At 30.7% G+C, this 24462-nt stretch overlaps 1 protein-coding gene and 1 long non-coding RNA gene across 2 annotated transcripts in view; both read left to right on the top strand.

Annotated features, from left to right (window-relative positions):
- Cht7 (chitinase 7) overlaps nt 1-24462 on the top strand; it is a 191740-nt gene that overhangs the window by 24992 nt on the left and 142286 nt on the right. The gene's annotated exons all lie outside the window — the stretch shown is intronic.
- The window catches only part of LOC148279502 (uncharacterized), a 49804-nt gene continuing 44788 nt past the window's right edge, over nt 19447-24462 (top strand). Inside the window, exon 1 of the long non-coding RNA XR_015822859.1 lies at nt 19447-19578. This is a non-coding gene — a long non-coding RNA (uncharacterized LOC148279502). The remainder of the gene's footprint in view (nt 19579-24462) is intronic.

The raw sequence follows: 24462 nt of genomic DNA, 5'->3' as shown, positions 1-24462 counted from the left end.
TAGTAATATAAATACAATTATAGTAAGGCAATCGAAATCGATTCGAATACATTATTAAACCCATTTTTTTATAATGAAAACTAAATACTAGTCATTCATAATCCACAAATTTAGAATCACTATTGACTTCTAACGCTTTCGCAATGTCGTCTAGGCTGGTCTTCTCGGATAATCTCCTTCTTTTACAACAAATTAGTCAATAATTCATAGCATCTTCACCGTGAAAATATCGCAAGCAGCCTTGGCTGACTCATTCCCTCGATTGAACGCGAACAGAAGGCGGTGTCGAAAATGCTCACTCCAGTCTACTTGACATTCCATTTTGAAGGCTTGTAATCAAATTTATTAATAATATATGCACGTAATCTAAAAGTAAACACGATATAACGCCATATCACCATTCCACTACATTCATACATCTTCTCATGCACGTACGTCGATTATTCCCACTCTTGACATGTCCATCTTCAAGTGTTTGATGGACTTGATCGTGCCATGTCTTTTTCGGTCTTCCTTGTTTTCTGCATACATCAACTTTCGCATCGTATATACTTTTAGCCGTTCATTCACTGTCCATTCGCTCTGCATGTCCAAACCAACGCAGCGCTCCTTTCTTGATTCTGTCGATAATGCATGTCTCAGCCTTAAATGGTTCACGGATCTCGACATTTTTGCACCCATCATACATCGTTTTGCCACACATTTGCCTGATGGATCGCATATCAACAACATTTAACCTACTTTCATCGTTATTTTTCCAATTCCATACTTCGCTCCCATACGTGAGAGTTGGCACTAGAACTCCATTGTGAACTGTTGGTTTTGCTTCCTGCGATAAACATTTATTGTCTTCTAAGCAGACATTTTTCTTTCGAATAGGGTATAACCTTTATCATTTTGTTTTTCACTTTTGGGGGTAAATAATAGTTATTAGTTTTGTATTTTGAAAGCATTAATATAACTAAATTCCATTAATTTAATGTTTGTCGGGAAGATCAAAGTGAAAAACAACAAATATTGTTATTTATGAGTAAGTAATGTAAGCATTCATTAGAAAGACAATGGGTTTTATAATTTAATTATAAGTGCGTGTATTTTTATACGATCATGCAACTAACGCTGGTTTCCTGAATCAATTCGGCAATATATTTTATGTTGCATTCTTTAACGTCTTGTTTGTTAATAGTTAGAATGTATTACTGCATTGTTTTTTTTCTTCTTTATTTTAATATTAAGTAACTGCAAAATAATGTATCTACCTGTCTTTTTAAGCGATACTAATATATTTTCATACATATTTTTAGAATAATTATATGAAATATTATTACGTGTTATAATGGCGCGCTTACAATGGCATATTATTTCAAATACGTACAAATTATTGCTACTACGCATATTGGATACGTAAGGTTACATAATAGACCCATTAGGATAGGAAGGATTAAAAATCAACTGATGGAGAAATTGAAAGCAATATGGTTAAATCTTAGTGTGGCGGGAAAACACCAACAGCGGTGAGGTTGGCAGGTCCGAACTCTGCTTTGGCTCGCAACGCGCAGTCCGCTGCAACGTCAGCCCGGACGAGGCTACTTAACAGTCTGACAGTTCGTGATGCCTGGCTACCAGTGCTCGCTTTTGTAAATTCCTTCTGTACGAAATAATAGGATGCAATTGATTTTCATATAAATTTGTAGGGAGTGAACCAAGTGAATAAATATTTTCTGTTAAACGCAAACCTGTCATTGGCTGGTTCAAGTGGCCACTTTACACTCCGTATAACATTTATCATTCTGCCAATTTGTTCTGTTATTTAATTTGTGTTTTATATTTTTTATTGATTTTGCCTGGCGTGATTTTCGTGTAAATTTGAATTGAGTGAACCAAATGAATATTTTTTTTCTGTGAAACGCAAACACAGAATTTATTTCTTTGTCTGAGATTAACAAAAACCGGACAGACGCCGCATCGCTGAAGGTATTATTGATACATCTAACTTAGAAAAACGTGATTTTGTGCATCGTTTAAAATACCTAACTTACGCGTACTCGTTACAACGCCTTCTTCCTCTCCTTAATACTTTTTTTACTACTGGTGTAATGTATTTTTAACGCTAAGATTATAATAGTTTACAATGGTATGGGACAGAGTAAATTAGAATAAATTACCAATTAAAAATGAAGTAAGTCTCATATGTTGTTCAGGGGATATCGGCTTATCGGATCAGGGGTCAAGGTAGAAACGTCGCAAGTAGCACAACTTATGAGGACAAACAAACATGAATTAGAATTTCATTATTATTCATGAGTTGTCTTAGCACTATGCACTAATACAATGCCAGTGAGTTCTATGAAATCGAGACCTACTTTTGTATTTTGATAGTGTTTCAAAACTAATTCAACAATTAGTTCATGTAATGGGCAAATTAAATCACTCCGAAATTACACTTATTTATATATTTAACACTTATGCACATACATATGAAATAAATGACATTATTTTTCTTCTTGTAAAACTATACTCAACTAAAGTAAATACCGATTGTGTCAGCGCTGAATCTGAATTTAAATTTTAAATACATCGGTAGTCAGATAGCAGAAGACACCATCTGTATTTTTCAAAAATGTTCAGGAGAGCTGAAATACGTCTCAATTTCAAGACTCTAATCCACAAAATAAAATGTTTTAGTGTTGCCTTTCAATAATAAATTACCATTTAAATGACGCTGATTTAAAAAAAAATTCTGAGTGTTTTTACTGAAATATTAATTGAAACTTTTGAAAACTAAAACATAGACAAAAATACAGATGGTCCCTTCTGCCATCTGACTACCGACATATAAGGGCGAGCATATTGCCCTTAGTTAATTTTTTCCTACCTACCCAAACCATTTAGTTTGATAAAATAAGATATAGGCATATGAACATATCCTAGGTATATTAATACAGAATCTTACAATTTTATATTAAATTTAAAATACAAATTAACTAAAAATCAACACTGTACTTTAAATAGAAAAAAGGGGTAGATTATTTAAAAATAGGACTAATCATGATTTACATAAGAGGTTTTTAACAGTTCTTTTACTAGATTGTAAACAAAGAATAAGATAAAACTTTCGTCTGGTAAAAAGTCTGTAGAGCATTTTTTGGTGATACAGGGTTTTAATTATAATAAAAAAAATACCAGTGATCGAGTTTCATCGTTGTTGGCATTGTCAAATCGTCGTTCAAGACAAATTTGTTTTTAAATAATAGTGTTAGTACGTCAATAGTTCGGCATTTTTCTTTTTATCATAATTTATTGTCTTAAATACTTCCGTTGTTCAAGATAAGGGTTTCACACTTAAGATGCATACTGTAGCTGCATTATAGGAAACAAACTAATATTGCCAATTAGTTCCATCATACGTAGATATTGAAATATATTGTATTTTATGATATAGTGTTTGTAAAGAAATGCACTAAACTTTCTGTATTAAATTTAAAGTTAAGTGACATTGGATTATATTATTATTGCAAGAAAAAATAAGAATGTCAAGCATTCCTGAAACTGAGTGTTGTTGCCAATGCACTTTGGGTGTTCAAATATTATTATATATATTAAACGTGTCTACATTTTTTTCCATGATTAGATATTCAGAAAGCAAGGTCAGACATAAATGCAGGCATGGCCAATATATCCGAGGAGCATTCAATAAGTCAAGCTGATTTGCTGGATTCATGAATCACTCAATGAATTATTTTCTTCAAGAAGTTTGCAAATTGTAACATAAATTGTGTAAATATTTTTTTGTGTTGAAACAACCAAATATTATTTAACAAAACTTTTAAAAAATATCTAATAAATAGCAGGATTTTGGACCAATAATATTTTTTTACGATAATATATATTACTCGTAACATAAACGTTACGATATACATTTCAATGTAGTAAAAAAAAACAAAGTTCATAAACGATTCGGAAATGAATGATTTTTATCAAATATGAATAAAATTTATTGTTATAAAGTTTTATTTTGTTAGTGAAACTTAAACAATAATTTTAATAATACTTTTATAAAAAATCATAAACAACCCAGTTCTATTTAAAATCAAGTTGTGGTTTCAAAGTAAAATATTTTCGACTCTTTAAATATGGTAACTAAAATTAATATAAATAGGTAAATCATAAGATTGCAAATACTATTATTGTATAAAAATACGTAAATCAATATCTGCAAAATCGCATAAAAACATCATCATGATTATCATTCCCTATCCGGGCCTAATGGTGCATAGGGCACTGTATTGATAAACCAGTCACAGCGTATCTTGATCATTTTTGTTACATAAAGTTAAGATGATCAGTTTTACGCTTTATGAACCAGTCCAGGGACTATGAAATATTTTATTGTGAAAACACCCTATTAAATAAATATTTCATAGTTACCCTGTCGGGAATCAAACCCGAGACCTCTTGCATGGTAGGCAAATGCACTGACCATTACGCAACGAGGCCGACGTAAATAAAAATATCATCAGAATTAAACATGACACGCTTATGCCGTGTAAATGCTAACTTTTTCATATTGTATGCTGTATTTTTATAATACTCGTATTTTTTTTTAATGTATATATTTACAAGTTGATTATTTCTTTTCATTTAAGTTAACATTTTTTTAAAAGTTTTTATTTAAAAAAAATTGTTTATGCACCATACATATTGTGTAAATTATCTATCTCTACATTGTTTTATGAACATAAAATACGTACAATTCTACCATATAATTTATTTTTATATGGTTGAATTGGCTCTGCACTGTTGAGCCATTTTATTGGATTTTTAAAAGAATTATTATTATGATTAATGAGTATACAAAATAATAGTCATATAAATTCTTAATTCAGATTGCGTATTAAAGAGTTACTCTTACGTAAATTGTTTCTTAGTAGCCACTTATGACCATTTTTAAAAACGGTTGAAAACAAGAAAATCTTGGATATTAAAAAATTATATTTAAAAAATAGCATTAATTCTTTTGGACATTTTTTTTTCACTGAACTTTATATACGTTCCTTGAAATTAGTGATTCGATCGTTGCCATTGTTGAAAACTAAATTAGCACACTGGTTCCAGTGGGAGATAATGAACCAAGTGATTTATCTTCTATTATTCCGGAGTGATTGATGTTTTGCCTGATTCAGTGGATATCTTAGCAGTACATCTGGGTCCGTTGAAAAAAACGGGAACATAAATACATCGACTAAGAATGAAATAATAATGATGATAATCTCTGTTCATTAGATACATATTTATTAGACCTACATAGCGACTTGTTATACCATGAAACGCTTGAATTTTTATTTTGTACCTGTCATGTTAAAGCCCCCTGGGCGTATATAATACATTAATAATAAAGTTTTAGAGCAACTTGTTTTATATATTTACGTTTATTCGGACGGATTACGATAAGAATTCTGTCTGGGAAAAATAACCAAATTCCAGGACGAGCTGTTATGCCCCAATCCTCTTCAAGAAAAAGATGGTCGGTTGTTCTGGTGGAGTGTAGATTGAGAACACGATTTTTAGGGAATCACCAATTTAATATATTTAAAATACATAAAGTAAAATACTGATTACAACAACGTTTAGACAGATGCTAATGTCAAGAAGTCCAGAAGATAAAAGATGGTGAAGCAAAGCGCGTTTGACTTTATATAGAGGTGATCGACGTCATTCGGGAATCTCTATTTACACACATCCTGTTATTCCAAGTTCTTATCATAGAAAAATAAGTTTAGAAAAATATTATTCTCCTCTAGTTACTTGAAGATAAGGTTTGCGGAAATAGATAAGTCTATCAAGCTAGGGTCCATAACAGAGAGCTTACGCCTTGATGGCTTCTTTCAAGTAAAATTCCTGAATGTCTCATTACAATCGAGTGGATATAAATCCGCCTTGTAGTGTAGTGGTTGGCGCGATCCCCTTCTATGATTGAGATCCCGGGTTCGATTCGAAAGCGCTTTCACCCTCTAATGGGCATAATTGGTCAAAATAAATTGGAAGTGTACCAAATATTTTTAAAATTGATAACTTATTTTTATTTTTTTTATTTTATTTTATTTATTGGGGATATCAACAGTAATACATGTAATACAAATATAACAAATAACATATACAGAGAATAAAACCAATGACAGATATCCACAGAAATACATTAAATACACGTACAATACATACTAGTGTGTTTGTGTGAGTGTAAGTGAGTGAGAGGGTGGGTGTGTGGGTGTTATATTGGAAAGAGGGTGTCAGGTATCGAAAATATAAATATATATAAAATATTAAGAAATAGAGATAAAATTTAATAAAATAAAATAAAACTTTATTATTGAAACTAAGTATAAGACAAAAAAGAATGTTTTAAGACGCGCAATTTAAATGTTATTTTTTTACAATCAGATGGATCAATAAGGGGAAAGTTCAAATTATATTCACTAGCAAAACGTATAAGTGGAGAGTTCTGGGCATAGTTCTTACGAACTGCTGGCACATGAAATAGAGAGCTCGACGTGTGACGGGTGCGGTAGCCGGGGACATTTAATGATAACTCTGACAAAAGAGCCGGACTATATATAAATATAAGTTATTACATCATTAATGCTTTAAATATGAATAATATAAAGGTTATAAGTCAAAAAAAAATTGTCCGCTTTACAAGGTATTGTGTTTGTTTTTACGATACATGTATCATCTTATTTGATTACAAATTTTCAAAATAGAATGTCAAGTTGACAAAAGTGAGCATTTTCGACACCTTTCTCTATTCGTATTAAATCGAAGGAATAATAATTTTTTGCACAGTGTGCGAGGAAGATGCCATGAACTTTTGATTTTTTGTGAAATAATGAAGGAGAATTACATTACCGATGAATTTTGACCGATGTTTTGTCCTCTTGTTCTTTTCTTTTAGAAAAAAATAGACAACTTATTTTAACACCCGATATATCGTATATTGAAGTTATTTTGTCTTATCGTTATTTTCTCCAAATGTTTTTCAAGTATAATCCGAATTCAGACGTTTGTGGTTCCGAACTGTTGAAAGATTGTTGAACTTTCTGAAGCAGTCATTAATTTTGCCAAAAATAACAACAAAGCGTTACTCATCCGTGTTTTGAAGAGTAATTCAATGGTTCTCCATTTTTAGTAAAGCTTGGCTTTACATTACAAGTATGGGAAATCTTTTTGCCGTCTCTTGCGCAAACGACTGTTACGTCATATTATTGTAAATAACTGTTTATTCATGTTACGGAAATGCAATTTACTTCTGAATATCTATTATCATCTTTCTAGTTGCGCAAACATGATAACTTATTTTCTCTGATTAGTTATAATAATTTATTTACTTGTCACGTTTTATATCACTTAAAACAAAAGTAAAAATCTCATCATCGCCAGTGGCGCTACAGTCCATTGTGTGCCCAGAATCTAAAAACTAAAAATTTTGCACATGCTTTTAAAGATGAGTTCGATAAATATCGGTCACCATTTTATCATCTGAGATAATGTCCAATTTCTCATCTAAAATTCCTACCGTTTTAAAGTCAGGATTTCAGACTGGTCTGGTAACATCCATCAGATCGTCCAACATTGTTTTCCGTTCCTCATTCAGGAAAGGACAGACAGAGATGTCTTGGTATTAAAACTGTCAAACGTAGTACTTACTACAATGTGACTTGATTAAATTTATTCTTTATTTATTTATTAATATTACAGAAACAAACAGTAAACAGTGATATATTAACATAAAAAAGATAGACCAGCGAAGTTTCTAAATAACAATCATGCGTATTAAATTGTGGTACAACAAAAGTGTGTGTTTATATGTATTTGTATGAGAGTAAGTGTAGAGGTGTGTTTGTGTGTATTTATGTGGGAGTAAGTGTTCAAGTGTGTGTAAGTATTTTTAATAGCAAGTGGGATCGTATCACAGTCAGAAAGAATGATTTTTAATTTATTTTTAAATAAATAAGGGGGCGTGTTAAATATATCAGTTGATGAAAAAAGCATTACAGTTAGAGTAAGAACGATAGAGGAAAGATTGTTGTGCATAGTTAGTGCTACATACTGGCAGATGGAATAAATGTTTATTTCTTGTCACCCGAAAAGGGACATTAAGATTAATTTTGGAGAGTAGGTTAAAAGAGCCCACTTTATTATTGAATAATTTATATAAATAGCGTGATTCAGATATAGTGCGTCTATTTTCAAGTGGAATAAATCCATTTTAAAATCCATCCATTGTTGTAGTTAAAAATTATTTAAGCGGCTCTACATGCATGGTTACGTCATTTATTTTTGGTGACTTCTAGGAAGGGCTTCGGAGTTAAGAAATTAGAAAAAATAATTATCATTAAAATCTTATTTCGTGTTATTAAATTTATAAAAAAGCCATACTGGACTTATAATTTTCAAACTGAGTTTGATACAAACAAACACAACTGAACGCAGTAATAGAGATAATAGCACTTTTATGAGAGGGTGCATAATCAAATTTCCACGACAGTTGGAATATTTTTGACTTTAACAAATGGTAAACAATTAAAACATTAGTGATTTTTTAATAACAAACAAGAGTCCAACTACATATTTGACCAGTTTTAATAATTTTTATAATACCGTAAGCTTTTTTAAGTGCTGTGGGTGTTTTCTGCAAATTAAAAAAATGCCATTTTTATGATCGTCACTATTTTCAGAAGCTGATTATTACGGTTTTTTTTATCAAAGTGGTGTGCCTGTTTTCAACAAAACACATGCTCCCGATAAAACCAATATTTTTTTTTTTTAATTGAGGGCAGGCGGTTTTTTACATGGCTACGTTTGATTTTTACTAAAATTTATATTTGGAATATTGTGGTGAAGAGTAACGAAAATATTCGATAAAGACCCTCCATATAATTTTGCCAAACTCAATGTACAGGGGCAGTGAATTTAATTGAGTTAAATTAAATTTAAATCGCGATTTATGAAATTGAAAATTGCAAATTTTAAAAAAGTTACTCGTTTACCGACAAAAAAACATTGCATTTATGAATGAGTGTACACATGATCTTGTAAATGGTTGTTTCGGGTATGTGAAGGGAGTACTTTCACTGACACAATAAATAGTATACAATTTATTACTTTGTATCCCGAAATGATTTTTTGCGCCATTGTTATTGGTTTACTTCCCTTTTTTACACGATACTCCGTAAAATGTTTCCACCGTATAAAAAGAGGTTTCAGTAAACTCTGCAGATGCAAGTAAAAAGAGGTTCTGAACATTCGATTAAGAGAAATGTGTTTTAATAGAATCAATTAACTTTCACACCATTTGGCATTTCAGGATTGCACGAGGAGGTTCGTGTAAGATTTTGAAAAAATCACGATCCCAAGCGTGCGTAACCTTTGACCATAATTAACAAATAAATCTGCCGACTAAGAACATGGTGAAATTCCTTGCAAGCTTCAGGCGGCTGCAGAAAACTGTGAATAGATGCAACTTCATAATTATTACATTAGAATTGTAAAAAAATATTAACTTTCCAATAAAATATTCGCACGAATTTACTCAAATAATGTTTTTATACCGCTTTAACTATCGTGATGATCACGATTTATAATTTAATATTCGTGATACCATGCTTTCAGGGACTAAAAAATATATATTTTATTTTTGATATTGAAAAACCTTCATTCCCTTATCCGCAACTTATAATGCCTTGTATAAAAATATATTTTGAGTATTTATTTTTACTGAAAAACTTTTTTTTTTAAATGAAATTTTTTGATTGTACTGTCAAGCCAATTAATAAAAATTCGGTTTTATTTGTTTACACTTCATTTAGTCAGTTTGTCTGAATAATTAATATAAACATAAAATCATGTAACATTTATGATAATTTTTTATAAGCTGATTGATTGATTATAATTTTATGTGAACATTCTACTATTTTTTTTACATATATTTTGTGTGAAGAATGCGTACTCGTATGCCTATCCTTTAGTTCTTAATAATGTTTATTTGATTTTTTCAATTTACATAAAAACTTTGTTAAGGAAAAAAAAGAAACTTGCTGACAAGCCGGTTTTGCGGTTTAATGCGTTTCATTATTTTTCCTTTTATAGAAATATTGAATGGTTTTCTTTTTCTTTTAGTTCTTTCGGCAACAAACTCTACAGTTTTAAAACTTTGTATATTCAACGAGTTTTGAGTCTGTTTTTTTTGTTGGTAATCTTTTGTATTTTATCTATAGTTTTAATCGTTGGCTAAATTTCCTTTTTGTGTGTTTTTTTGTTAAATCCTTAATAAAAGATTTATCGTGAGAAAGATATTTTTTTTAAAGGTTCTTTCTCTATTGAAATACACCTCAAGTTCAAATAGGACCCGACTTTATCTAAGTTATTTATCAAAATTTATTTTATCCCCTTCGAAAAACATTAGAGGTAATATATTTATGCTAACGTTTCTTCCAATTTTCATAGCACTTTTTATAGGCCGATTTCGGAATGGCTTTCAGCCCCCTCTGTCTGAAAATTTTCTTTTATAACGCAAATTTAGCCGCTATAATGCTTTCTATAAAGTGGTAATTTGAGTTTAAAAAAATATAATAGGAAAACAAAAATATTTATTTTAAAAAAATGTGTACGTTTATTGTAGGAATGTTTAACAGTTGATGCATTGGATTTGTGTAATAAATATTGTTACTTAGGCAACTATAATTAAGCTGGTAAGATTATTAAATAATGCATTTCTTAATTACATTGTAATGCTGAGATAAGTAAAGGTTGATCGTCTCTAGAACCGTAGAGAGCGTTAGTTACTTGATGCAATATTTAATCAGTAATTCTGCACGAAATCACATCATCGGTTTTGGAAGTTATGTCGCATTAGTGAATAGTCTTTCTTGTATAAATTTTTATTTCAGTATTTATTTAGGAAAACTAAAAAACTGTTTTTATATACCACCGTACAATTCAAATTTATAAACACACAACTAGTTTTAAACTTCTTGTCAAAAAGTTGCAGACTCATTCCCTTCCTGCAAAATATTTCCCGTAAAAATAGGACTTTGTACATACGATATCTTATTTATTTATTTAACACGTTATATACATATACGGTTCATATACATATAAGGGCGGGCATATTGCCTAAAAGCGATTTCTTCCTACCTACCCAAACCGTTCAGTAAGAGAAAATTACATGTACATGAACATATTGAATCTTACAATTTTATACAAAAATTAAAAACAAAGACTAACAACCTAAAAATATATCAAAAGTAAACACTATACTATGAATATAAAAAAAATAACACTGTTCTATGAAGAGCGGAGAGGGGATGGGAAGGAAAGAAGAAGGATAAAGGAACAATTTAAATGTTTAGACAGTGACATTTCAATCTTGACTTTAATGTAAATAATCTTACATAAGTAGGTAGATTCCACAATCAAGACACACTTGTAAAAAAGGAGGCAAGAAAATGAAAGGCTTATTTATTTATTTATTTATTTTTCTTTTTTAAATTCAAAACAATTTTTTTTTTTTTTTTAAATTCCCGCCAAACTGCAGAAGCAGTTTTTTTGCAGGGATTTCTCTCTTTAAACATTTTTGTAACATAATATAATAAATGTTTACATAAAATATTTTTTTAAAAAAATCTTAAAAATATCAATAAAATAAAAGTTTAAAAAAAATTAAATACAAGTTAATCAAGTCTTTTTTGAAAACGAAATATATAAAAAATAATAAACAAACACTTTTTTTGACACTGTTTTAAATTGTTTGGTTTCCCCATTTTTTATATATATATTTTTTTTTTTTATAGACTAAACTTAGAATTTAAGAAAAAGATTTTTAAAACCAATTTTACTTTGTTTTTATTCATATCACTATTTTTTATTTCGCCCGGGAGTCTCTTTACTATGCGAGGGAGTATATACGCCCTGGTCCTCTCTCCATACGCATTTATGGCTCTTCTTTCTATGAAGTTTCCTCTCGCTTTTTGGCGCGTTTCATGCTTATGTGATATTGGCGTTTTATAGAAATCCATGAAGTCCTCTGTTACCAGGCGATAGTATATCATATTCTGTACCGTCAAAACTTTACACATCGGGAAAAGATTTTCGTAGTCATTTTGAGTTATTAAGTTGGTTTTACTTGCTAACATTTTAAGGAATCTAATTTGTAATTTTTTTATCCTATTTGTATACGTTGTAAATGTTAGCCCGTAACAACTCACTCCATACGATATAATTGACTCAACCAGCGCATGGTATAAACAGTACAAGGTGGCCCGCGGAACACAGAATTTCAAATAATTAAATTTTATAAGTACCGCTTTTAGTTTTTGGCAAACACTTTCTACATGTAATTTCCAATGAAAATTATTTTCGATAGTTAAGCCTAGATAAACCTTGAAAGGGTATTAAAAGGGTTTTCTCGTAACTAGGACGAAGAGATAGTCCGTGTTGTGATAAAGGTTGGAAGAGCTCTCTCAGAGTTAAAAAATGAGTTCTTAGAGTTAAAGCTGAAAATTACTGTTTAAGTACAAAAATAAACAAACTGTTTTTAATTTTATATTGATAAGACAAATAGGACCTTAGATATTCAAGTTTCAAAAAAACCCATGAAACTCCAAAAACATCTGCACCAAGTAAAAAAATATGGCCGCCTCATGAAAACCAAAATTAACAATATGAAAACGATGATCATTTTGAACTACCAGAACATTACGGTAATTGCACACAAAAATAAACAGATTTTTAAAAAATGGTTAAAAAACCATTTTTCTATTTTAAGACCACTTCATTTGGATTGCCCAAGGAAAAAAATAGTCTGAAATAGAAGAAAGCAAATAAATATATTAAAATCTTTTGTGTTGGAGTTTTATTTCATATCTTTATTTTTTATTGCCTCCGTGTCAAATTAAATGAAAATGCGTCTTATTTACCAGATAATCTTTCACTTCATCTAATGATTTGGTATCAAATTAATGATGCTTGAGCGTCGAACAATGTAAAAGCATCACGACAAAGGTATGTGTCACGCTGTGGAGTTGTGGAATCCACCGATAATTCAATTCTTCGCCAGTTCTCAACATAATAACCAACTTTCCATCCTCTGTAATATGACAATAGGAAATGAGACATTCAAGCACTGAAATAAACATATATTCAGTATGTAATGATACACTATTCACACAGCCATTATGTACCAAACAGCAATCGATTGTTTTTTCAATGCAGAGAAAACAGTTATTGCAATGTATGAAAATAATCACTGTGCTTCGCATCATACGAGTCTGTTTGTGCGTATGTAAATATTTTTAAAACATGAAAGTTTTTTATAATCACACGTTTTTAAAAAAAAAAATAATTTATTTAATTATTTTTTCTGTTATTTACTTGGTTAAAATAAGAAAAAAAAAATGATCAGTGTTTTGAAATATCTTCTTTTTCCCACATCCGCCACTAAGTAGAGCATATGGACATCATCAGACGCCTCCGGGAAACCCAATTTCTGGCCAGCACTATCTCGATTTTTTCCATGTCAATCCCACGTCCTTTAGTATCTTCAAATAAAGCCGAAAGATCGTCATCGATGGCCTTTCAGGGCAACGGGTACCCGCAAATGAGAAAAAGAGGCAACTGAGGCATATGTAGCTTGTGCGCATGTGCAAAGAGCTTACAACCCGCCTTGGAATCGTTGGAGCATTTGATACGAACTCTAGTCTATACTCGGTCACAAGTGAATGTAATTTTTTCAATTTTCGTAAAATGCCAGTGCTTACGACAAAGGTCTTAATACTTTATAAATACTATTTATTTAGAACTTTAGATGAAAGCAACATTATTATAAAATTCAATATTTTTCACCTAACTTTTTGTAATGCAACTGGTCCTTTGAGCGGCAAAAAAAAAATGGCAAACTTTGATCGCGGAAACTGTTACACAACGCCCGGAACTAAATGTCTACTCTGTGAATCCTAAACGTCAAAACTAATAGTATTATTAGTAATACCATTAAGTCGACAGTGACGTGATAGTCGCTCAAAGTTAATAGTCCGGAAATATTCATTCAAATATCTAGAGACGTCAAACTGACACCTAATTGTTACTTGAATTAAAGAAAAAAAAAACATTATACTACCGTGTTGCATATTTTAAATGACGCTGCTGCGGATATTCTTAACAATATTTAGAACAATCCCTTAGTCTTGTCTCTTTCTTCTATCTATGAATACTAAATGGAGCTTCTTGCTACAATACGTGGCCCTTTTATAGGTCCTGTCAGATATACAGATCTTGTAGCCTCCAAAAATATCTTTAAAGGCTTTTAAAAAGGTTTGTTATCATTTCAGCGAATTGAAAATGTCTAATCAATATAATTAATGCCACCAGTGAAAAATTCGATTATCTCTTATCCTTAATCAAATTAAGTACACGTGTATAATGTGCTTTATTATTATGTTCTTTCAGTAAAAAGATGCTAAGACTTCTAGATTACAGAGAGTTCTTTCTGGCAACTTGTCTCTTTCGGCAATAATTTTTTTTATATATGCACCGCCAACGAGACATAAATCCTGTATTTTTTACACCGAAATGGGCAAAAATATTTTAATCACAGTGTACTCCCTAAATACACAGGTTTGAAAAAAAAACATAAACATCTTCCGCTAAATATTTGCACAGTATTATTTGTAGATTGTGTTTTTTTTTACTGTTTATGAATATATGTGTGCGTATTGCAACAGTAAGGTCGTGGAGGTTGATGAATAAAATTTGATTAAAAGATAAAACGCATTTGTCTAAAAAATACCCTGCCAAATCTGCGATCCTTCAGCTACAAAACCAAACACCACCGGCTAGGCTACAATGCAAGAACATGACAGGAATCAGTAGGTTCGTAATTATCACACAAAATGTTTTAATGAAAACACCTTCTTTACATTATGTGAATTTAATCAATTAAAATGAGATTTATGCATTTATTTCAATCAAATTTAAGTCTCTACCTGATTCCGAAATCCATTAAGATATGCTAAATTAACCACCCTTCATTGAAAATATTCTCCAATTATTAATTTATTTTTTTAAAATGGTAAACAAACTATTATTTACTGCAAATATTCTAAATTGTTAATTTCATCAATTTAAAATTGTGAATTAACTATTATTGGTTCAAATATTTAATGTTGCTAATTGGACAGAAATCTGTTTTCAATAAAATAATGTTGCGAAGCGTAGAATACGTAGCGTTGAAAAATGACATTTTGGCCCGCTTCTTCGATGCTATTGAGTCTTCCTTTTAAACTCATGGGTCATCTGGTTGGATTTGACATCAGGTCCAGTAATTGACGCTCCAGCTCAAAGCCATAACCTCAAAGTCAGAAGGTTCTCAAAAGACATCACATGTCAGTTTCTTGATTAGATTATTTGTACGTAGATACAAGACATCTGTTGCCTTTTTCAATAATGTGCAATAATAAATTTAGGATTCGATTGAAATCTTGAATCCTGAACTATTCGAACGGAATCGATCTGACTACCAAAAACGTGGTGCGGGCCGTGTAACATTTTCACACTGCAATTTGGTTCAAATATAGTTATATTATATGAGGAAAAATATGAGTTAAAAGAAACAAAAGCTGCTCTGTAAATTTCAGCCAAAGATTAATTCGATGTCTAAAGACACCGAATCTGCATAAATAAAAGTCATTTATATCACTTTCACTCAAGGTAGCCTCTTTTTGAAGATCGTTTTATGCGACCGCCGTTACTTGGTTTTCATTATGTCACGAAAAGAAAGCTTAGATAAAAAAGAACCGCATCCGTAGATGCGTGCGCCATAGAAAAAATCAGAAAGATTGGTTATAATAATATTTTATTCTCTGTGACGGCTAGCAAATGTAACCCGTTACAGTATGTATGCATGCATTTATGTATATGAATGGATAAATATATTACTAAAATAGCATTTTTTATAACCAGGAACATTAAATAATGAAGTTTAATGACTCGACATGGGTCGTGCTCAGTGAAGTCTTTATATAAATAAAAAGAAGTATGCACAAAAAAGAAAAATATCTATTACATCTTTCCCAACCCAAACCTAATTTTACTCAGGGAACTGCATTGGTCTACCAACCGTAGCGTATTTTGATCATTTTTGGTACATGAAGGTAAGATGATCATTTTCTTTTAGTGTCGATCCAGAAACTAGTGTTAAAACACCTCTTTGGAGAAGGAATTCATTTAAATCATATGAAAATTGAAACCTTGACCTTTTGCGTGGTAATCAAACGTGCTGACCATTTGAGTACAACGCGGAAATATATTCTGTTACATAAGTACGAAAGTTTAATTCACATTTAAGATCACCATTTAAATGTTCATATAGTAATAAGTGCGCAGCTTTAATATTTATTGAATATTAACATTATCTTTGATAAATCTTTGTTTATATATTCTATTCTTAACTTTCTCATTTTCTTTGGTCGTGAAAGGTCTCATAGGGCCAAAGAAAGTTGCAAATGCAGTTTGTTAGGTATGAAATATGAACCTACCGGATATAAATTGAGCCAACAACTTAAATATCAATGGTTCATGTTAAATGATTGTATCAATCAGACAATAAAATTAATTACTTTTTAATGGCATTATGACGGTACACTAATCTTGAAATGCGTTAGTAAAATCATGTTTATAAATATTTGTGTAAGACTATGTATTTTCTGGGTTATTATACCATTCACACTTTTACGATGCGTTGGATTGCATAATAGCGTCCATCATCAGGGATGATGGTATTTGTGTAAATACTGACAACAACAATTCACATACCCGAAACCGTTTTTAAGACCATAAGTCGTCCTATTGTTTTCACTAATACAAAAAAAATCAATGTTTTTTTAAACATATTAAAACAGAGATGAAGAACATTTTAGACAAGACATTATAGAAGTCTAGGCATCTACAGGGCCTGTCATTGGCTGGTTAAAGTGGCCTCTTTAAACTTTGTAACATTCACCATTCTGTCCATATTCGAACATCTGTATTCCTTTCATTCTTTCATATGTTGATGTTTGTGAAGTTAAAGAGCTGAAACCTTTATTTATGTGAGAAAGATTCATTCAATTGAATTATTTGACCCACATACTAGGCGACGCTTGAAAATTGTATTTTTTTCAATTTCTATACTTCTTCATGGGCCAGGTGGATTTATCAACAATATTTTGTTTTTTTCTAAATGTTTGTAGACAATGACTATTCAACTTCCTGGGCAGCTGTTAATATTAACATATTACAAAGACTTCAATAAATGTAACATAAGTATATTGCGAATAAAATGAATAAATAAATATATTAAAAAAACACACACATGTATTTTCAGTTTTATAAAATAATTATGGGTGAATTATAGAAAAATAAATTGGAATAAACCTGCAATAATAAATACACAGGTACGTATTTAAAAGTATTTACAATGCAAATTAATATCCATTTAGCAAATCTCAATACGGCCCATTGTTTTGCTGCGAACTGTAGCTAACTTAATACCCAATACTCATAAAATGAACAATATTATCTAGGTAAAATAATTAAATTAGATAAATCTCACCCGTATAAATAAAGGTTTCAGCTCTTTTACTTCACAAACATCAACAGATGAAAGAAATGAAAGAATATAGATGTTCAAATGTGGGCAGAATGGTGAATGTTACACAGTGCGTAAAGTGGCCACTTAAACCAGCCATTGACAGGTCATAAGCCCTGTAGATGCCTAGACTTCCATATTACCTTCTTTTAAATATTCTTCATCTCTGTTGTAACATGTTAACTCATTTCATGGTTTTCCTACGTTTGGGCTCCTCCATAGCTTGGCACATTATTACTCTGAGCTCATGACCACATTGTAAATACTAATGGTAGAAAAAACTGTTCGTACTTACATAAAAATCTTTTTCTTCTTCAAGTGTCATGTCGGGTCCGCCCGACGTTGACGATTACTTGGGAGAAAGCTTCCTTATCCTGAGCAGTGCGAAACAGCTCCTCAACAGTTCAATGTCGAGCCGGGAGATTCTTCGCACCCCTGGTCCATTTAAGGACCGCCCGGGACTCGGGGCCATTGTTTGGTTTCTCTTCATGGTGATATCCTGGGAATTATTGACCAAAGTGGTTTCCCGTTGCCTTCTTCGGTGGAATTTTCTGTAGGGGTTACCTACCCTTAGCTGAAGGGGTCCCGTTTTATGGCGCCGGACACTTGCCATTCATCCTCTAACATAAAAATACATAAAAATAGTCTATGGTAATTTTATAAATTTAATAATCAAATTAGATTATTTTTATCATGATTTTATAATTTCTTAATTCCGACGCCCTTCATACACATAGTCACAAAAAAATAAATCCCACATAATATTCAATATTGTGACTACAAAATTTTGAGCACCATCTTTGGGTACTTTTACTTCCTTATTTGTTATTTATTCTCTAAAAACCTGTTTTTTTCGCCAAGTATAACATTACTTGTTTAAGAGCAAAAAACACATATTTTTTTCGCAAAGTTTATATTATTTCGTAATCAAATTACTGAAGTGAAGATTTTGCAAATTAGTATGCGTAGAAATCTGTTAACCACACTGAGTTTTAGATTGATATCTCGTAAGCACAACAAATTAAATTACAATACGTTTGCTCATAATACTCATCTTTGTGAAAAGAACTTCTGACTGGCGTGTAATGCAAATGATTGCGGTAAAATTTGTACAAACACCAAATTGTTTATCTAAAAGAAAGTGTGTTTGCTTTTGTAATAAAAAAACGGTGATTTGTATTCAATTTTCACTTTCTCTCTTAAACTGATCTGTAATGGCTATGAAAACATGTAATTTGTCACTAAGAAATGTCGCCTTTTCAAGTCATCAGACGTGTTTATGATTCGTTTGTAATTTTTAGTTTTGAATGAATAGCAAATAGCAACCAAAAACAACGGAATTAGAAATTGAACTTACCATAACGAAACAATGAATTAGAAAATGCTTTAGTTTTCCGAAGAGGAATTGTTTCAAACATTGAAAATCATACGAGTGCAGAACCGTTTTCTCATTGGTTTTTAAACATTATTAATGGTCATTGTAATCTCAAAAGTTAATTGTAGAAAATTAATTTTTGTAATGTTTGCACACTAGGTTTTGTAGAACAAAAAATTTTGTGGGTTTTTAATTTTTTTTTTAAATATATAATTTACTAGCTGGCCGACAGACGTTGTTCTGCCCGAACGTTGGCTTGCCTTGGAAAAATACCTTTTATTGAAAGGTAGGTACCTAGGTATTAAATTTAAATAGGTACTTGTTTATGGTTGAATTCTATGTCATAAAAACAATATTTTTTTAAATATAGCACTCTTTTTGCAAACGTCAAACTCCGGTATTTTTACTAACAGAGGGTGTACTTATAGAACAACACGATTTTTAATCAAAAACATATGAATGGAAGCAAAAATTCAAGTTTTTATGTCAAGTGTTATTTTATATTTATGGAAGTATGAAGTGAAAAGTGAGTAGTGAGGGGAGTAAAAAAATCGATCATTTGCACTTGTTTTTTGAAGTGGACCATAGAAAATATTTTTGATGTCTTTATTAATTTTTTTGTTTTGTTATTATTTCCGTTTTTTTCTATTATTCTTTTTTGCCTAAATTTAATGTTTTAATTTCAACGTGTTGAATCTTTCAACTTATATTCTAATTCAAGCATCTTGGCAGCCTCCGTGGTGTAGTGGTCAAGACGCTTGACTCACACACGAAAGGTTCCGGGTTCGATTCCCGGTGAGAACACAAAAATTAAAATGTGTATTTTCTCAAGCCTGGGTGTTCTGTGATGTAATTCACCACTGTAATTGGGCCTCCTGGCCTGTTGTGGTGAAGAATAAATAAAATAAAATAATAAAAAAAAATATTAAGTGTTTTTTACTCTTATATTGAGGTTTCTTTTAATTTTTCTCATATAAATTGAATTGCAGTTATCCAATATTAATTGCTGTATGCCAGATATATTAAATTTACGGTCTTTATTTTATTATAAAGTAAAGTGAACGCTGCAAATTAAATTTAAACAAACAATGTATGCCTTTTAACTAATTTGCTAATGTCTAATACATTTCTTGTGACAAAAACCACTAAATAAATTTATTTGTGAGATAGATTTCCATCTTCTTTTCATCTTAATTGCAATGAATTTCAACTTGTATCCCTTAAAAGTTGAATTCACCCAAGTTAGCTGGCATTTGTAGATACAAAATATTGTTTAAAAATAAATTCATTCTATACCCACGTAATTTTTTTACATGACAGCTCAACACGCTTACCACAAAATAAAGTTTATCTGCAAACTACAAAAAATATTAATTCACCGGCAGAATAACACGTCTGTAATCAAATTCAATTATTATGCTTAATTTCGTCTGATCACGGCTTCTATTTTTTGTCGGATAATTCAGACTGACATTAATATGAAGACATCGCGGAGTAATATGGCGAAAACACACATGATAATAGGCTCGTAGCTCTCCGTCTCAACAACGTTCGTAAGAAAGTGATAGTGAATTATTATGTATAGAGGCTGTAAATTTTCTACAACACCATACTTGGTATAAAACCGCTTTCTGTAGTATGTAGAGAATCGCTTGTTTTTTGCTTTGTAATCAATAATGCCATAATAGAAATTTTAGATAATAATTTCAAACACTGTGATATGTGCGAATGTTTTCTTGTTGATTACCTTAATTCAATTATTCACTTTTCACACCTAATGGTGGATTAGTTTTTGGTTTATTTGTTCACCAATTGTGGCGTACATTTTTGTAACATGAAAATAAAATCAGTCCTATGTTTCTGATGCCAGTCCAGAGACAATACAATATTTTAGTGTAAAAACACATTTATAAATAAATATTTTATGTCAACCATGTCAAGAATCGAGTTCGAGACCTCTTGCAGGGTAAAAAATGCGCTGATCATTACACCTTATAAAAAATAAAAACACTAATTCATAATGTACAAATTATACCCTAATTACAATACTGATTCATTCATATATTCCTATACGTATACACATATATATTATATATACATACATTCATATTATTTAGTAAACACACATTAATAATAGTAATAATAATTGTACATCACATTCAATTTATTCCATTAACAATATTTCAACACGTGAAATGTGCTTTTAACAACCCGATTTATCTTCTCGATCTAAGAAACTAATTGAAATAAATTTCTTCACAAAAGTCTTCACTAAGAGCTTTAAAATTTCTCCGCCTAGCGTGACTTCTGCACTTTCTTTAAATAGTACATCAAAATTACTGCAAACTGAACTTGGGCAATATTTACATTATTCGACATTCGGATAACTTTCACTCTAAATAAAAAAATAGTTTTCTGTTCACTATTGAATTTACAATGATAGAATGCAAAAGTCTGGTAAGTTTCGTATACAAAAATTAAATCAATTACCATAAAGTATAACAAAACGGTATGGTGTGCACTAGTTTCTACGTCTAAAAAACGTGCTTGTGCTTGTAACGTTCGTGTTTTGTGATACATGCTGTTATTATTTTAATTTATTTGTAATTTATAAATAATTTATACGTAATTTGTCATCCTTGTGGTGAAATGGTCAGCGCATTTGCCTAGCACGTGGGAGGTCTCGGGCTTGATTCCCGACATGTTTGATATGAAATATTTATTTTCAAAGGGTGTTTTCACACCAGAATATTTCATAGTCCCTGGACTGGTACCTAAAGCGTAAGACGATCATCTTACATTCATGTAAAAAAAAGATCTAGATACGCTGCAATTGGTGTACCAATGCAGTGCCCTATGCACCATTGGGTGCGGAATAGGGAATGATATGATGGTCAAAATTTAAAAACCTGTTAGGTTAAGCCATGATATGTCTCGTCTGGTTAGTGAAGCCACCGTGTGCTTTTAAAGGTCAATTTTAAATTTGTGTTCGGCATAGTTTTTCAAGTAAGGTTGGTCAGTATATAGTATTTTTTTCCATCCTGCATATGTTTTTCCCTTTTTAGTGTAGAAGTGTTGTTGTTGCTTGGTATTATATTTGTGTATGTCAGCATTTTGGTTAATGTCATTGTCTTGTACCTAATGTTTCCCAAGCCAGTTTTATGTCTGTAGCTTGTTAATTTAAAGTATGTGGCGCTTCACAGTCTACACTTTTATGTGATTTCTTCTAATCATTGAGTACAAGTATGATTTAAATCGCATTCCATCATCTTTGTTCATATTGTCGGGTAGATTGTGAATCTCGATCGCCTCTTCTACCAATCGAGTTTTGTAACTCTCTGGTCTCCCTAAGATTATCGGCTCGAATGAAAATTTATGCCCCGCTTTTGTGTGGTGTTCGCTCAAATCCGATTTTTCAGGGTCACCGAGCCTGCATGCATTCATATTCTCTTTTACTCTCGTTGTTATTTTTCCTGCAGTCTCCTCGACGTACACCTTTGGACAGTTTTTACAATTGAGCGAAAACCGTTAGTTTTGAGAGGATCTCGGTCCTTGCCTGATTTTAGAAATAGCTCTAATTATTGTGGATGTACCGTGCCGAAAACGATTTTGATGCCGTGTTTTTTAAATTATTTTGGAAATTCTTACTGTAACATTTTGTGCACACAACAAACAAGCTATTTCTTTATAATTGTCGTTATTATTGTCAACATAAACATACAAAAACAGAGATAAAGAACATTGAAAACGTTATTTTTTCAATATCTATACTTCTTCATGGACCAGGTGGATTTAAGAGTATCAACAATATTTTTCGTTTGTGCAAATTTTTGTAGACAAGGACTGGATTCATCTCTGTTGTTATATGTTAATATTGACAACTCCCCGGGGAGTTGAATCCAGTCCTTGTGTACAAAAATTTGGACAAACTCAAAATATTGTGTTTATCGTCATTTGTTCCGTTTGAATTCGACGTGGAAGCTATTCTATTCAAAATTGAATTTTTTTATAACCGTTTCCCATTAGCGCTATTGTTAATTTAATTTATTTTCTAAATTAGTTTCTTTTCAAATACGAGATACCCTTCTGGCAAGTGTTTATTTATGAGACCAAGTATTTGTAACGGATGGCGGTAGTGATAGCATAAAGATACAGATTAGAATGAGATTTATGATGTTTTTTCACGTATTTTATTTCAAACTGGTGTGTTTTGGTATTGTATTAAATTTGTATTTTTTTGTAAATTTCTATGTGTTAAAAATAGTATTTAAAAAAATCTTCTTTTTTATAAAAATAAAGTCGACCATTAATTGCTTACCTGTCACTGAATCCTAGTTTGATTGTTTTTTTATTAAACATGTATTTAAACAATTTTTCTAAAAAGAAAACGAATAAATATTTTGAATAAAAAACAATAATTGTAAAACAAAAAACCCAAGAGAAGAAATGTTCAAATTCGTTTAATGTTTTTTAATAAATGATTCAATAGTAGATAAAAACACATTTTTTACCATCGCTTCGATGATAAATTAAGGTTAAAAATTTTTTTTTTTTTTTCAAAAACATGATTTTATTTACTTGCTGTTTTTCCCATCTTTCTTTCATTATTTATTTGCTATGTTTTGAATTCCAATTCCTGTATCTTTTGGTGAACTGTATGTTTTGTTTTTACGTACATTATGGTTCGTATGAAACTTGTAATTGGTCTAGGTATTCGTTGTAACATCGTATGTATTGTTCAATTTTGTATTGACTGTGCTGGTTTTAATAAATAAATGATACTTTTTTATTAAAAGAATTGAACCAATGCTATCAAAAAACATAAAGTAAGATAAAAGGTAGTAATTGTTGTAAACCTGAAAAAAACATTTTTAATCTTAATCGCAAAGAAAAATCTTGTAATCAAACAAACGTTTAATTTGAATTTGAATAAAAAAAACCGTAAGAAAATTATTGATTTCGAATGGACGTTCACTAATTTAGCATCAATACAAGCGAACACTGTTTTGTATAAAATATTTATTCCCATTGAACTGCTTCTGTTTTGAAACTTTATTTATTGGTTTTTAGTCATTTTTATTAGGCATACATGTAATTTTTCTACGTAATTATTTTCGTTATCCATATTAACCCTTTAAATAAATTATTGCTTATTCCATCAGGCAGTAAAATAAAATATAAAAGTGTTTGTAACTTTATTCTTACGTGTTTTTTTTCTTCTTTCAGGTAAGTTTATTTGATTTGAAAAATCTTCTTAACTGACATTTTTGGGGTAAGTTTTCCTTATTATTCTTCTATTTTTTTTACATATTTGTGAATTTAAGTAAAAACAATTAGTTTATTTATTATTTATTAAAAATAAAAGCGTCTGACTCACTGCTCGGTAAAATATGTATTTTGAAAAAAAAAA

The sequence above is a fragment of the Micrasema longulum genome, unplaced genomic scaffold (genome assembly GCF_059751315.1).
Source record: "Micrasema longulum isolate JH-2025_06_02 unplaced genomic scaffold, ASM5975131v1 h1tg000715l, whole genome shotgun sequence".
Lineage (NCBI taxonomy): Eukaryota > Metazoa > Arthropoda > Insecta > Trichoptera > Brachycentridae > Micrasema > Micrasema longulum.
The sequence above is the reverse complement of the archived record's forward strand: the minus strand, read 5'-3'. Positions and strand labels throughout refer to the sequence as shown.